General features: G+C 48.7%; 1 protein-coding gene across 1 annotated transcript in view; it reads right to left on the bottom strand.

Annotated features, from left to right (window-relative positions):
- Nucleotides 1-14,661, bottom strand: part of LOC149328342 (uncharacterized) — a 59,294-nt gene that overhangs the window by 24,104 nt on the left and 20,529 nt on the right. The window lies entirely within an intron of this gene.

Consider the following 14,661-nt stretch of genomic DNA (forward strand, 5'->3'; position numbering starts at 1 on the left):
GGCCATTTTAGACCGCAGCTCTTATGCGCCCGTTCCCGCGTTCCGCGTCGTAGTCGGCGTAGTCTGCGTAACCGGTTGTCCAAGTAGCAGAGCTAATTAAACGCCACCTGGAAGGTGGCTGCCTCGCATTACGGACATTTGCAACCGTCTGTCAATTTTTTGCTAGTGAGTGCCCGGATGTGCGCTCACCAAATTATACACGCGTGTGCATACACATGCTCAGGCGCACGCACGCACAAACACACACACACACACACACACACACACACACACACACACACACGCACGCGCACACCACAGAAATTTTTGAGTTTTTGAGAAAGGAGACTAAACTGCTAACACAGTAAAGAAAAACAACTACACTACTCTAACCCTGAGTGGAAATCGAGCCAGTGGCGGCGGGCGCAACAAAGAACCTTCGTTTACTGATGTCTTAGGCTACTCGGCCATCTTCGAAGATTCTTTTTATTGTTGCCTCATGGATTATCAGGAACCTCCTTGACCTCGTCTTGCTTTATTTGACTGGGTGGAATTCTGCGACCTCGGCATAGGGCCTCATGCCACTATCACTCCCTTACCCTGCCCGCACATAAAGGCGCGCACGTCAAGAAAGGGCGATCAGTCACGAGTTTGAACTTTCGCGGCATATACGTTCTGAGCTAAAATGAACTGTTCCCTGAACAGTGACTTCTCTGAAAGTGTCGATTGTGCGTGTTTATTAAGCATACAGCTTCTGCATACGCTAAGCAGTTTAATTAACAGGAAAAGTTCACCCGGAATTCCGGTGTCCTTTATTACTTGCACAAATCCTATAATGTAAGGCATGACCTCAATGTCCTTTTAAAGAGACTGCTGAAGTGAGCTATGTCTCAAACGAACATAGAGTCATAAATAATTTCGTTGTTTAATAGTTCCTCGTTACTTCCAGATGTAGCAATTCACTGATCACGGCACAAATATCCCCTTGGCCTTAAGTTTGTTAATGCCATTATTTTGGGAGTTGGTGCTAGACGTCCACATTTAATGCCATTATCGAAAGTGACGATGACGATAATGCTTGCAAGGTAGTGAAAAGTTTCATCTGAATACACACATTGCTAATGAGCACAATATATGGGAAATGTTGTTCAAATGTAATATAAAAACGATTTTCCAGAAAATACGGCTGTTCCTGTGTAAAGTCGAAAAAGTAGCCATAAACTCGCATGTCAGCACCCAAGTCGAGAGTACCTGTCAATAAGGCTGGTTAAAATGGCGCTCTTCGCATCGAAAATGCGTTATAGTTGCCTCATCTGACTGAAAGTTAAGAATTAACTATTTCCTACTGGTTAGGAAGTTGTTACTAACAAAGCTGCATGCTTTGTTGAAAACGAGAGTACTCATTGCACGGGCGAATGAGTTGTAGCGAACTCAGTAGGTAGCGAATGGCAGTAAGGCTAATGCCATTAAATTTATGCGTGTGGCGCCGCACGAATGCAATTAAAACTTAAGGCATTAAGCACTTAATGGCATTAAATCTGTCCATGTGGCACGGGTATAAGGAAGGTTCTTGGGGCCTATTGAACGTACATTCTGTGAACTCGCCTTAATAAAAGGCCGTCAAGAAAGGCTAGGTAAAGCTGCACGTAGAGGAAGTAATGACCGATCAGAATCTTTGTCAGCTGCCTTCTGGAGAAGCCATACTAAGGAAAAGCGAAAATCTAGGAAATATAATTTGTCAGCCCAAAATTCTCTCGCGACTATGTACCTAAAAGACAGATGATCATTTAGTCACCTAATATGCACAGCTGCCAGGAAGCTGTGGTTTTCGGTTTCGGAAAACTGAAATCATGAAACAGGTTAGTGAACAAGAACTGCACGGAAGACTCACCAGAATTTATCAATGTAGCACGAAATTTTGCCCACGCATGGGCTCCCTTTGAAAGCTCCCCAAAAAAGTCACAAAAATTATATTTAACGAATTTACAGTGCTCCTCTCGCAATGCACCAATTGCAGCATTGTCACAACGTAACGTCGCATCGAAGACGTCCCAAGTTTGTGTCCGTACGTGCACGAAGTGCCCCCAACCAGTGCCTGCCTGCTTTTTTATCATACTCTTCTCATCAGAGCAAGAGATGGCGACGACATCAGCATAGACAAAAATCTTAATTTTACACTTTAGTAGAGGGAAGACATGAGTAGCTGTGTTTACGAAGAAACTGAGCTGTAGGTGGTCGAGATATATAACACCAGTCACAAAGGCGATGTAGAACAGGTGATGCAATTAAAATGTTTTAAATATTTAGATGCATGCTGCAGGTATGCCGCCGCCAGAGGGGGGGGGGGGGGGGGGGGGGGGGGGGGGGACTGGCAAGCCGTTTTTTGGGGTGACAGAAAGATGTATTGGCTGTATTACCTGCAAATACAAGGCAACCTCCGCTCATAGTGGGCGCATGCAGCAGTCCTGACGGCGCCCGCGTAAGCACTTTGCGCCGGAAAAATTCCCGACAGACACGACCTTCAAGAGAGACCTATTACTCTCCTGACGGGGACTCCGAAACTGCTGAAGCTGAAAGGTTCTGTAGATGAAAAATCCATCAGCTTTCCTTTTTATGTATCGCATAAGATAGGCTCTAGTATACATAGCCGGTGTACACAATTCTGAGTTCATTTGATTTCGCGGCTCTTGAGTAAATTTAAATCTTTTTGCCGCGAACAGTAAAACATCGCGCATTGAGTAAATTTTGCAGTGCTGTTTTATATGCTGATATCACAAACAAAAGTGAACAGTAAGACAAGGTTGAATAAAAACCTACGTTCATAATTTTTTATAGTCTGAACCCGTTTGAACCCGTTTGAACCGGTTCGACGCGACCCGAAGCGGTTCGAACCGGAACAGAATGTCCCTCCGGAGCCGAACCCGGAACTGAACCCGAAAGGCGTGAACCCGAACCTGAACCGGACCCGAAAAAATTTCGGTTCGACACCCTGTACTTAAGCTACTCACTTTCAACACCTACACTTGGCTTGGATGAAGGTCAAATTCATACAGAGGACATATCACGCCATGTTTGGCGGGTTTGGTGCATCGAGCACCTTTTTACCTATCCCTCTGACGACTAAATAAACCCCAACCAAGAAATCAGTATCAGAGCTGAAATAAACACCTCTGTGTAATATGGGGCTGCCACTGAGTCATATAGGACAGAAAATTTGAAGCCGTTAACCATTTCATTACAAACACTGTAGCTCTCGTTTATTTATGCGCATTACTACTATGCTAACTTCACCCAGAAAATTTATCACTAATATTTTTAAGGCCTTAAATAAAAATTGCCAGCTTTCTGAGCGCCACTTCTTTAGTTGAAGAATAGTGCGCTGCTAATGCATACGTTCTTCTACATAATATCGAAGCCAATTACGACAAATTTATAGCAAACTTTGTGTACAAGCTTCCGTAATAAGTCAACCTAAGATAAAATCATACCGAACATTCACAGCAATAACAAAATCATATGCTAATCGCACCAGATCCATGCCATGGGATATTTTGAACATTTATTCTTAGTGTTGTACTCATATTCCTGTTCAGTATTAAGTTGTGTTTAATGTTGAGTCCTGCATTTTACTGTTAAAATCAAAACCTCTCTTTTGCTGTCCCATTGTTGTTGCTCTTTATCACACACATTTTGCGTTAGCACTGGAGGTAATTAACTTCAGAAAGATGATTCTGTAATTGCTTTCTAAGCAGCGTAACTGTATATTAAATGTTTATATAAATTTGTATTTAACGTATTGTTGTTGCAACCTTTTACGTGCATTTTCTGCACTATCTGCACTGGGTGTCACCCTGACGGTTCTGTCCATGGGACCTCCTCCTTTACATCGTATATAAATAAACTAAAAAAATGCTTTATGCCCACCTCTATTTCCGTTCAACTATTCCTCATCGTGCGATCGCAAGTGCATCTCTTTTTAACAACAGGAATCAAAACGGTTTAACAGCGACATTAAGTAAAAGTAAAGGCCACACATCGCAGTGTTAATGAAGGAACAAGCTTGTTGAATGTGCAGAATTATGCCTCAAACGAACACCAAAGACATTTCGTGCAATTTGATGTTACACTAGACACTCGGCCATGAAAGGAAAATCTTTTATGACCGGATGGTTTCGATCTAAAATAGAATTTCAATGTTAGGTCCAAACGCGCTCTGCAATCTCCACCTGGTCAGTAAACACAAAAGGGAGAGGCGGTAAAATAAGAAAGTGACATGCCATTCAAGGTCCCAGCACAAACACAATCGTTACCTCCTAATACCCTCATACTACTCTGACTCACAGCTAAAAGGAATATCAAAGTATGATATTACCGGGTACGTACAAACAGTGTGACAGTTGCAAATTATTCCAGGCTGCGGGCAGTTTTAAACCAGCAAAAATAATGAAGTGGAAACATTTCTGACAGATAGACAATGAGCTAAGTTCTTATTGAAACGATGCTTTTATAGCGAAGCTAGAGCATTAGTGGCTCGTGGTCCGCTTAATAAAACTGGTACTAAGAGCGAAGGTATTTCAATGACCGGTCGGTAAAGTTGACATCTCAGCAGATTATAACGAGTGATGGGCGGCCAGATTCGGATCTGCGAAGAAAAGTAGGGCTAGAGTTTTGCTTAGAGAGGACTATATATTATTATCACTACAGTGCACTACAGTAATGAAAGCCAACTCTCCTAGTTAATTATTACCAACATGAGTGCGGCTTGTAGCTCCTGCGTTCATCAGGTAGCTCCTTGCATGGTAATGAATTTGTGATTGGTCCTCCCTCAATATAACCTACAGTTGTCCACTAACAGAGAGATATTGCTATAACTATTCCTTCATAACCTTCCCCTCCTCTACACCTAACACTGATAGTTAAGAGAATCCAAATCCTTCCCGCCCTCCATTCATGGCCAAATTTAACATTATGCACAAGCGGCTATCTTGAAAGAAAAGCATGTTTGCCTTCCGAATTGAGTCCAAAATAAAAAAGCACACGTTGCATGGAGTAGCTTCTCGTTCTCCCCACTTGCATTCAGGCAACGAGCAGTACACTAACTAGAATGCCGGCGGCGTCCGCTGAAGCGTGTGGGATATGCTGGTATCCTTTCTCGTCCCCGCTCCAGAGGTGATGAAAATATTTATTACGAATGAACAGGAGGTATGTTTGGATCAGCCCGTAAGGGACCGATCCTTACAATCACTAGGTGGAGGTCCTTAGTTTGGGACCCCACTGGCGGTGGCCGCCGCCCGCACGCCTCGGACTAAGGCTTGTTGGGTCTGTAAGTCGTGGAAGCCGACCAGGATTCCCTCCCAGTGCTCTCGGGTTGGGTTAGGGATGGGGGAAAACCCGGGTAGGAGGGGCAGGCACACACCATGTGATAGGTGTCCGGAGGCATCGCTATAGAGTGCTGGCAGCTGCCGCTAAAGGAGGGGTCAATTTTTTGGTGCTGCCGGGCACAGCAATGTATTGATGAGAAGGTGAAGAAATAGCCACTCATCCGCCTTCCTGAGGCCTTTACATGTGCCTCTACGTGGGAGAGGGTAAAGGCGATGGCTACCTTGACAGTAGGTTGTAACATCATTGAAGGTACAGACCGGATTAAAATCCGGTTTCTGGTTGGATGGGGCGGAGCAAACAGACCGGTGAGAGAGCGTGCGAGCGGCTGCGTCAGCTGCCTAGTTTCGTACTAACCCCGGATGAGCAGGAGCCCTCTATAAAGCAACGGTGTGCAGCATCCGTATCCCGTATGCAATTTTGGTCAATTCGATAGGCTAGGAAGAAAGTGCAGCCTTGTTCTACACTCCAACAGGCCCCTCGCGAGTCGGTGATTGTGTATTTTGAATGGGAATGTGAGGCCGCGAGAGCAATCGCGACCTCTTCTGCGTGTGTTGGACTATGGTCTCTGAAGTTGAGGCTGTTAACTGTGTTGCTGTTGTAAGCTACTGCGACCATGTACTATCTCCCGTGGTGAGGGCCGCAAGCGTCCACGTAGTGTGCACCAGTTTTGTTGGTTTAATGTCGTGCTAGCGCTTCTGCCCATTATGGTCGTCATGTGACATGTTGGTTGGACGAGGTCGCTCATGGAGGGTGCGTCGCCATTGTTCTTGGATGTGAAACCTGTCGTCCATGGGAGGGGTGTGTTGGACGTAGTCGATCAAGAATGCTGCGAATCTACTCCGTCTGCGACAAGCGCGTGTACTGGCTTGTAATGCGCACCTCCCGGAGCTACAGGAAAGAGGCAAACGCGCCGGATTCACGAGACGATGCGCGCGCCGCGAGGAATGTGGAGACAAGGCACTCTTCACGATCGACAGAGGACGCGTTCTGCCTTGCGATGATCAATTCTGGCTTTGCTTAAGTTTATGTAGCCGGCAGATCAAGCCGGTCTTAGACGCTTCCTGGGAATGACGAACTTTTACCGCCAGATCGTTCCAGAATGCGCAACGCTTCAGGTGCCTTTGACGAAGCTTTTGAAAAAGGGCTAGCGCTGGAGTTGGGGTCACGAGCTGCATTGCGCAACCTAACACAAGGTGCTCGCGGATAGTTACAGCTATCCGACATAAACAGGAAATTTGCGATTGAAACAGACGCATGCGACCTCGACTTAGGAGCAGTGTAGGAGCATGAAGGCGTATTCCGTCTGGTAGCATTCGCGAGCCGTTCGTTGACGCCGGCACAGAGGAACTACTCAGTGACATAAAAGGAATGTCTTGTGATAGTTTATGCTCTGAGGAAGTACGAATACTACGTCGACGGGGTGGTATTTGTTATCGAGACGGAATCAACACGGCGCTCACGTGGCTGAGACGACTCAGCGAGCCGAGAGGCCGCCTAACGCGTTGGGCCCTATTGCTGCAGCGTTATTTCACCGTGCGCTACCTCAAAGGGAAGGATATTGCCGTGGCTGACGCACTCTCGCGAGCACCTGTTCAGAGTTAGAAAGGTCATGCGACCGACCGCATGCAGAAAGAGAGAGCGAGGACAGACCCGAGCCGTAGCCCATGTGATGGTGGCGATACGGCGTGTGTTGTGAGCGGCACTGTGACGCTCATTTCTTGTCCCGTGCATCGCTGGGGACGCAAGTGGCCCCAAGAATTACACAAAGTTGTGTCGCTTTGCTTTCTGGCCTGGAATGAAACGGCACGTACTAAGCTGTGACCGCTCCTGCAATGTGTGTCAATGAGTGCAGCCCCGAGGTTAACGACCGCCCGGCCTGATGCAGCCGATTAACAGTGTAAGGGATCGGTAGTGTACGCGGGGTCATCGGAACACGGCTGGGGGCGCTCAAAGTGAAGCGTCTCCTTTCTTGGCACGCGGCCGCTCGCGAACGCGCCAGGAAATACGGGTGTCCCCCGCCCCACGGTACCGATTCGCGCACGTGCTGGCACGAATGTATATTTGTGTTTGTTTTTATTTTATTTTGTGGTAGAGAGGGTGGTCTACCTTGCAGAAGCCGGAGGGCTGGCCATGCCCTTGAAGAGCCAATCATGTTAAGAGCGCAACATGATTGGAAGCTACCAAATGTGGGCCGGGCCTTTAGGGCTTTAAAACCGGGCCCCGGAGCTGGAAGCGGGGTTCTGCGCTAAGGTGAGATGCTACGCATCTTCGGCTACGCCGAGTAGGGGCCTCCCCTAGTGTTAGCCAGTTCCGCTTTTTTGTTGTTGTGTATCTCTTTGCCGTCTCGAGTGCCTAAACTTGTATATGCAACGTAAATAGCTGCACATGAATCTTCAAGTATTCGCCTTACCCCTGCGGCTCAACTCATCACAAGGCCGTCTCTTACGGGGCACCCCTGGTGCGAAGTTCAAGCTTCAGTCTTCAAGTTGGAACAAACCGTCACCGGCGGGGCACCTCTGGTGCAAGGAGGAAGAACCTGTGAAACTTTACTAACAGGCAGACTCCCTGGCAAATCGCGGCGTGTGACATCATGGGACCGTATCCCTTAACACCGAGTAGGAGCAAGTTCTTGCGTGTGGCAACCGATCACTTCACCAAGTGGGTTGAACTTTCCCCCTTAAAAAGCTGACGGCACGAGTGATCATTGAGAAGCTGATGGACGTACTCACCAGGCTCGGTTTCCAACAGCAGCTGACAGACAATGCGTGCTACTTCACTGCGAAGATGGTCGTAGATTCGTGTGGTGCCCTTGGCATTAAGCACAAGAAAACGACAAACTATAATGCTCAGTCGAACCCCAAGGAACGAGTAAACCGCACCATGAAGCACATGTGTGTCTCGTTCTCTGAGAGGCACAAAGATAGGGACTCCCATCTGCCAGAGATCACCTTCGCTTTTCGTTCGACTGTTAACTGCTCGACTGAGTACGCGCCGTCTTCTCTCACTCCGAGTAGATAGCTCCTAAATCCGCTGGAACTAGTTCTCGCAGACAGCAGCAAGACGCCAGTTGCTTCGTCAGCACGATCTGATTGGCATAGCTGCGCGCTAAAATGACTGAGGCCTTACGTAAGGCTCTACGCAATCACAGCATTGCGAGGGCGGAGCAGAAATCACAGTACGACCGCTGGCAACAGGATGTTCACTACGATGTGGGTTATCCGGTGGTTCGGATTTTTGAGCGAAGCTAGCAAGGAGTTCGCAGCCTCGTAACGGGATCGGGCCGTTCCGCGTCAGAGAAGTGGTTTCCTCAGTCATATACAAGCTCAAGGACTTGCAGTTGAAGCCTAATAGGCGGACCGGTGCACGTATGCGACATGAAACGTTACGTGCACTGAAATTCGTTCGTTGAGGACAAACCCGACTCGCGCCGCAATCGGAAAAATGAGCGCTGCGATCAGCCGACGAACCCCGCGTCCCGCCACAACTTGCGCCGTAGGCAGAAATAAAATCTCCCTGCGCAGGCTAGAGCGAGAGCGCGAACCAGCACTCTCGTTAGATGCATAAACGTCCGGATCGCTCGTGCCAATAAGTGTTAGGCAATACTGACTTTCGTTAACCTTCATCACTCTAGTGAGGGCCGGACAGCTACATAGCAGACGATGCGAGAGTTGGATACACCTTTGTTGACCTTTTCAGCGCAGATGGAAAAGAAGCAGGGCACATCCGAACGGCACCATTCACCACTACCGCCTACAGCCAGGCCCCAGCTTCGGCAACGCGCCGCACCCAATGTCCGACGCTACGCCCCGCCCACGACCTGCGGTCGCAACACTTGTGTATCCAGGATGCCCCTGCTACCTGCCGCATTAGGCGCCACCGCCACCACTTAACAGGAAGCACTGTATCTCTGTGCGGTGAAGCCATGGACTTGGTCTCCAAGCAATCGCAGCCGGTGCCAAGGAATTCACCGCAGCGACGCAGCCGCGCGTACTCGGGAGACTGAGACCGGTAGTAAGCTGCCTGTCGGCATCGTCATCACGCGGGTGATGAAGCCTTGGGGGCAGCTTATCGACGCGGGCGCGACGCGGCCGTCAGCTCATGCACCTGCGGAAACCGAAGAACTTCGAGCTTCGATCCATGGACGGCTGGTTTAGTAATGGTGTGCCTGATTCTGCGTTCGGGAGGCTTCTTAAGCAGGCGGGGGTGTGGGATACACGGGTATCCCTCCTCGCCCCCGCGCAAAAGGCGATCGCGCCGGTGTCACGAGTCGACGCGCGCACCGCCAGGAATGTAGACAGAAGGCACTCCGGCAACTCTCCGCATTCCCAACAATGGCATGAAGTCACGACAGAGAACTGGCCACTTAGGAAACAGTTGCATGCCTGAGCTTGTGAGCAACGGGTTGCTCCTAGTGAGGCAATGTCCCAGGGTTTAAAAGAGGATCACGCGGGCAAAAAGCTCTCTCTTGCCGCTGGCCTTCTGCTGGCCTGCCCATATGGATCCCGTCCTGCCCGCTGACCCCGCACGACCCAAAGCCGGTCGATGACTTGGTGAGCTACTGAACTTCAATTTTATTGGATATAACATTCTTCCGCACTGTGCTTTACCTCGCGTTAGGACAATAAACTATTTCTTAGCGTGCCCTGCTGTTGCATATTTCGTCCGAACATGCCGTGGCTCGACCCTGCGCCAAGGGTTGGGAAAACCTGTCGCGTGCTAGCAACGCCCGCATGTAGCCGGTACGGAAGCTCGCCTTCCAACCGGCTGAGCGCAAAGTAATCCCATAAGAGGGAAGTACTTTTATTCGCTTATAGTGTGGCGCGGTGACAGACAACAAGGACTCTCAAGATTATTCTATGTTTTGTTCGCTATACTGACGCCATCGCTCGTACAGAGAAAGCGCCAGTCAAGAAGAGAAGTGTGTTCTGAAAGCGCATGTCCCGGTTTACGCAACTTTTAACCCTCGGTCGCTGTACCCCAACGTGACTTCTGGACATGCTGGGTTCGTAGTTAATGCGGCGTACGCTTCCTTCTAGCAGCAGTTCAAGCCCTGGACAAAACCTAAGGCAGACACGCCAGTACACGAGGGCAGTCGCCGATCGCAAGACCTACCTGCAGAATTTTTACCGCACCCTGCTCTAATTGATCACGAAGGGGCAGTGCTACTACAATGAATGCTCCAGGTACACAGTCACTCCGGTCCTGCTCCGTCACTGGCGCTAGCCACCTTATTACACCACGAGACTGCTGAAGACTGGCTTAGAAATTACGACCAGGTGGCCATCTACAATGGTTGAGGCGATGACTGCAAGATACCTCATGTTTATTTCGCTGTCGAACACTACGCGAGGCCCTGGCTTATAAACAATGAATCTGGCCTTCGCGCGCAACATACGTTCAAAACCGAGTTCCTCCAAATCTTCACGGACAGAACATTACACACCTAGAACTCTTACCTGCTTTTGCAGACCCCGTATCACTTCACCAGCGCGAGTGTGATGGTTTATGTCGAGGAAATGAGGAGGCTCCTCCGACGTGCGGACCCAAGCATGAACGAGCCGAGGAAGGTGAGTTCTATGATGAAAGGAGTTAAGGAGCAGCTGTTCGCCGGCCTGGTCCGAAGACCTCCAGTTACTGTAGCTGACTTCGTAAAGTTTCTTGACATTAGGGCCCGGCAGCACAACCGCACAACAGCATCGATGCTCACGGCCACTTTGGAGGAAGCCGCGATGAATCTGGCAGAATCTCTTCGCGAGATTACTCGATCCATCGTGCTAGATGAATTGGCGTAGCTCGTCCCGGCTATGGTACAGCGTCAGGTTGCCACACTAACTGATGTTGTGCGCGAGGAGGCACTGCAAGCTTTAGGTACGAGTCCACCACTAACTCACCCAGGCCCTGTGCATCCACAGCATCCCAATTCAGCTGCGCCGCCGTCACATGTTTCATTACGTCCCGCGGGTAGCCGTGCAAGGTCAAACATTCCTGCTAGGTGAGGGCCCATGAGACGCCATACTCGGCATGGACATACTGACCGAAAACGGTGCCGTTATTGATCAGCAATCGCAGTCCGTCTAGTTCTCAACCGAGAAGGCAATCTCCGTCGATAGTGCTCTCCCGGCGTTGCTGCACATTCATACCAACAAGTGACCGTGCCTTAACGTTGCACTCTAATGGTAACCGTCAGCTCAAAGAACATATGGCAGATTCAGGGTGTTGTGGAAAGTAAGCAGCGGCTGCTTCTGGACAGAGCAATTTCCTTCCTCGGGGCTGTTGTCTTTCTCTAATATAGCAAGTTCAACGTTCTTCTCACGAATAATAGCAACTAATACCAACGCCTTAAAAAGTTGACGACTGTGGCGTACATTGGAATTATGTCCGTGCGCAGATTGACAACTGCTTCAACGAATGGGCCCGGCAGATTTGTTGCTTTTAAGTTCAACCTTAACCCAATCCTGCCGCTCGAGCAACGAGACAAAGTGCATAACTGTTCAAATGCTACCGTGGCGCCTTCGCGTCGTCGCCACGTGTACTGTGATCTTGCGAAACATCACATTATTACAGGTGAAAATGTCCCTCCACCCCGACAGTCACCTCATCCAGTGTCTACTAAATAACGTGAGGCTATCAGCGCATAAGTGAAAAAAATGCTCGCAACGACGTTATTCACACTTCTAAGAGCCCGTGGGGTGCACCTGTAGTGCTCGTGAATTCTGCGTTGACTACCATCGGCTAAATAACGTCACTAAAAAGGAGGTATCTCCACTGCCCAGAATTGAAGACGTTTGGATCAATTTATATTGCTTCTTCATGTATCTGAAGTCTGGATATTGGCAAATTCAGGTAGACGAGAGAGAACGGGAAGAGACGGCTTTCATCTCTCCAGACGATCTGTACGAGTTTCACGCGATGCCAATCGGTCCCTGTTCGGCACCCGCGACTTTCCAAAGACTCATGGATATTGTTCTTGCGGATTTGAAGTCGCAAACTTGTCTGGTCTAAGTACACGACATCATCTTTTTTGCCCCCTTCTTTCGAGGACCACCTTCGTTGCCTCGAGGAGGTATTGCAGGCCTTAACGTCATCAGGCTTTACTCTAAAAGCCGAGAAATGCCATTTTGCATGTGAAGAGTTAATGTTTTAGGCCATGTCGTGAGGCACTATTAGAGCTGTAGGCCATGTCGTGAACCAGGAAGGGGTCCTTGTGTACCCTAAGAAAACATCCGTTATTGCCCACTTCGCTACCTCGGGCTATGCGCGTATTACTTCCGCTTTGTGGAGAATTTCTCTAAAGTTGTCTCACCTCTTACTGATCTGACAGAGGCGCATATACAGTTCATGAGGGAACCACTACAACAGAAGGCGTTTCAAGAGCTTCAACGTCCCCTCCAGTCCCCCCCCTCCCCCCCCCCCCCCGGCTGGCGCACATTGATTATCTTGCAGACACAAGGGCCCACACAGATGCGAGTAAAATTGCTTTCGACCCTGTCTTCGTTCAAGTTCAGCTGGATCAAGAACGTGTCATTGCCTATGCCAGCCGCGCACTATCGAAGACAAAAGCAAACTACTCTGCGTCTGAAGAACAATGTTTCGCCATTGTGTGGCCAGTTTCGAAGTTCAGACCATACCTTTATGGCCGCTCTTTTAAAGTAGTGACCGATCATCACGCGCGATGCTGACTGACGAACCTCAAGGATCCCTCCGGCCACCTCGCACTATGCAGTCCTCGACTTCAAGAGTTCGATGTCACCGTCATTTACAACTCGTTCGCACATACGCAGACGTGGACTGCGTATCTCGTGTGCCCATGCAACCAGCTCCGGACGACGTTGTTGACGACGATGAAGTATTCCTCAGTAGAATACATACCAACGATTTCGCCTAGCATCAACGAGCAGACCCCGACCTCCGCGACGTCATTCGTTATCCTGAAGGGGCCAGCAGCATAGTTCCTAAAGTCTTAAGCAGCCTATGTCGTGTCTCTGCATGTGTAATGGCGTTCTCTTCAAGAATTTCTCTGCCAACAGTAGTCCATAATTGCTGGTCGTCCCCGTGGCCCTACGCAACGCAATTCTTCACGCCTGCCATGACGAAACCAGCTTCCGACCATCTTGGTGTTACTAGAACACAAGCCAGAATTCAAGACAAGCGCTCTTGGCCTCGCCTGGGTCCTGTGGTTGCACTTACCGGGATTGCCAGCGCTTACCGGCCCGCGAAGCCAGCCGGATTCCTCAAGCTCATTGAGCCATCTTCGCGAGCGTTTCAACAAGTCGGCATGGACTTCTGGGACCCTTAACCAACATCCGGCTCCGGAAAAAGATGGATAATAGCCGCCAGTGATTTTCTCACGCGTTTTGCGGAGAAAGCACCCCTTCAAAGTAGCACCACCATCCAAGTAGCACAGTTGTCTGTTCGTGAAATCGCCTACACATGGCGCTCCACAACTTCCGATTACAGACAGAGGAGCTTTCTTCTGCTCTTTGCTCCTGTACCATGTTCGAGTTTTCAGTCACACCAATCATCGCAAGACGAGTTATCATCCCCAAACGAACGAAGTGACGGAACATAGAAACAGGAGACTTGTAGACATGGTTTCAATGCACGTGGACATGGAGCACAAATCCTTGGACGATGCCCTGCCCTACCCTACGTCTCTATTGATATGTGAGACAAATATATTCCTTTTACCCCTTAGCTCTGATAGACTCAACGGGTTTACACACTTTTACAATTCTGGATTGAACGGGTGCGTTAGGATAATTATCATATGATTTATCGTATCCCGGAACGTACCCATTTTGGTTCAATTAACATATATGTTCACCTTAGTTTTCGCTTGTGTAACGTGTGCGTATTTCGTTTTTTTTTCTGCATCCCAGCCACTACCATCAGCCAGGTACATCACTTCTGAAGTTCGCGTTTGCATTTTTTCTTTACATCTCGCGTAATATGTACTTTATCGATTGATCAATCGAAGTTGAACTGATTAATTGATTGCTCTTTTGATTCATTCATACAGCCAAGGCCAATAGTTGAAACGACACCACGTATTCGTACGTTCCTATACCACGTATTCCCACCACGTATTCCCACCTTCAATTACAAAGAGCAACAATATAGGGTAAGTAAAGATATTATCGAATACAATCAGTTTAGAATTAACATGTTATCACGGCCCGAATCTGAAATATACAGAAATACAAAGCCTAACAGGACGCCGCTTTCTTTGCAGAAAATCCAATGTTTGTTAAAATTAAGGAACTTCAAAGTCACCTTTCATTCTTATTTTTCTGGCCTTTC

This window comes from Amblyomma mixtum, chromosome 9, assembly GCF_055824585.1.
Source record: "Amblyomma mixtum isolate Tamu chromosome 9, ASM5582458v1, whole genome shotgun sequence".
NCBI classification, from domain to species: domain Eukaryota; kingdom Metazoa; phylum Arthropoda; class Arachnida; order Ixodida; family Ixodidae; genus Amblyomma; species Amblyomma mixtum.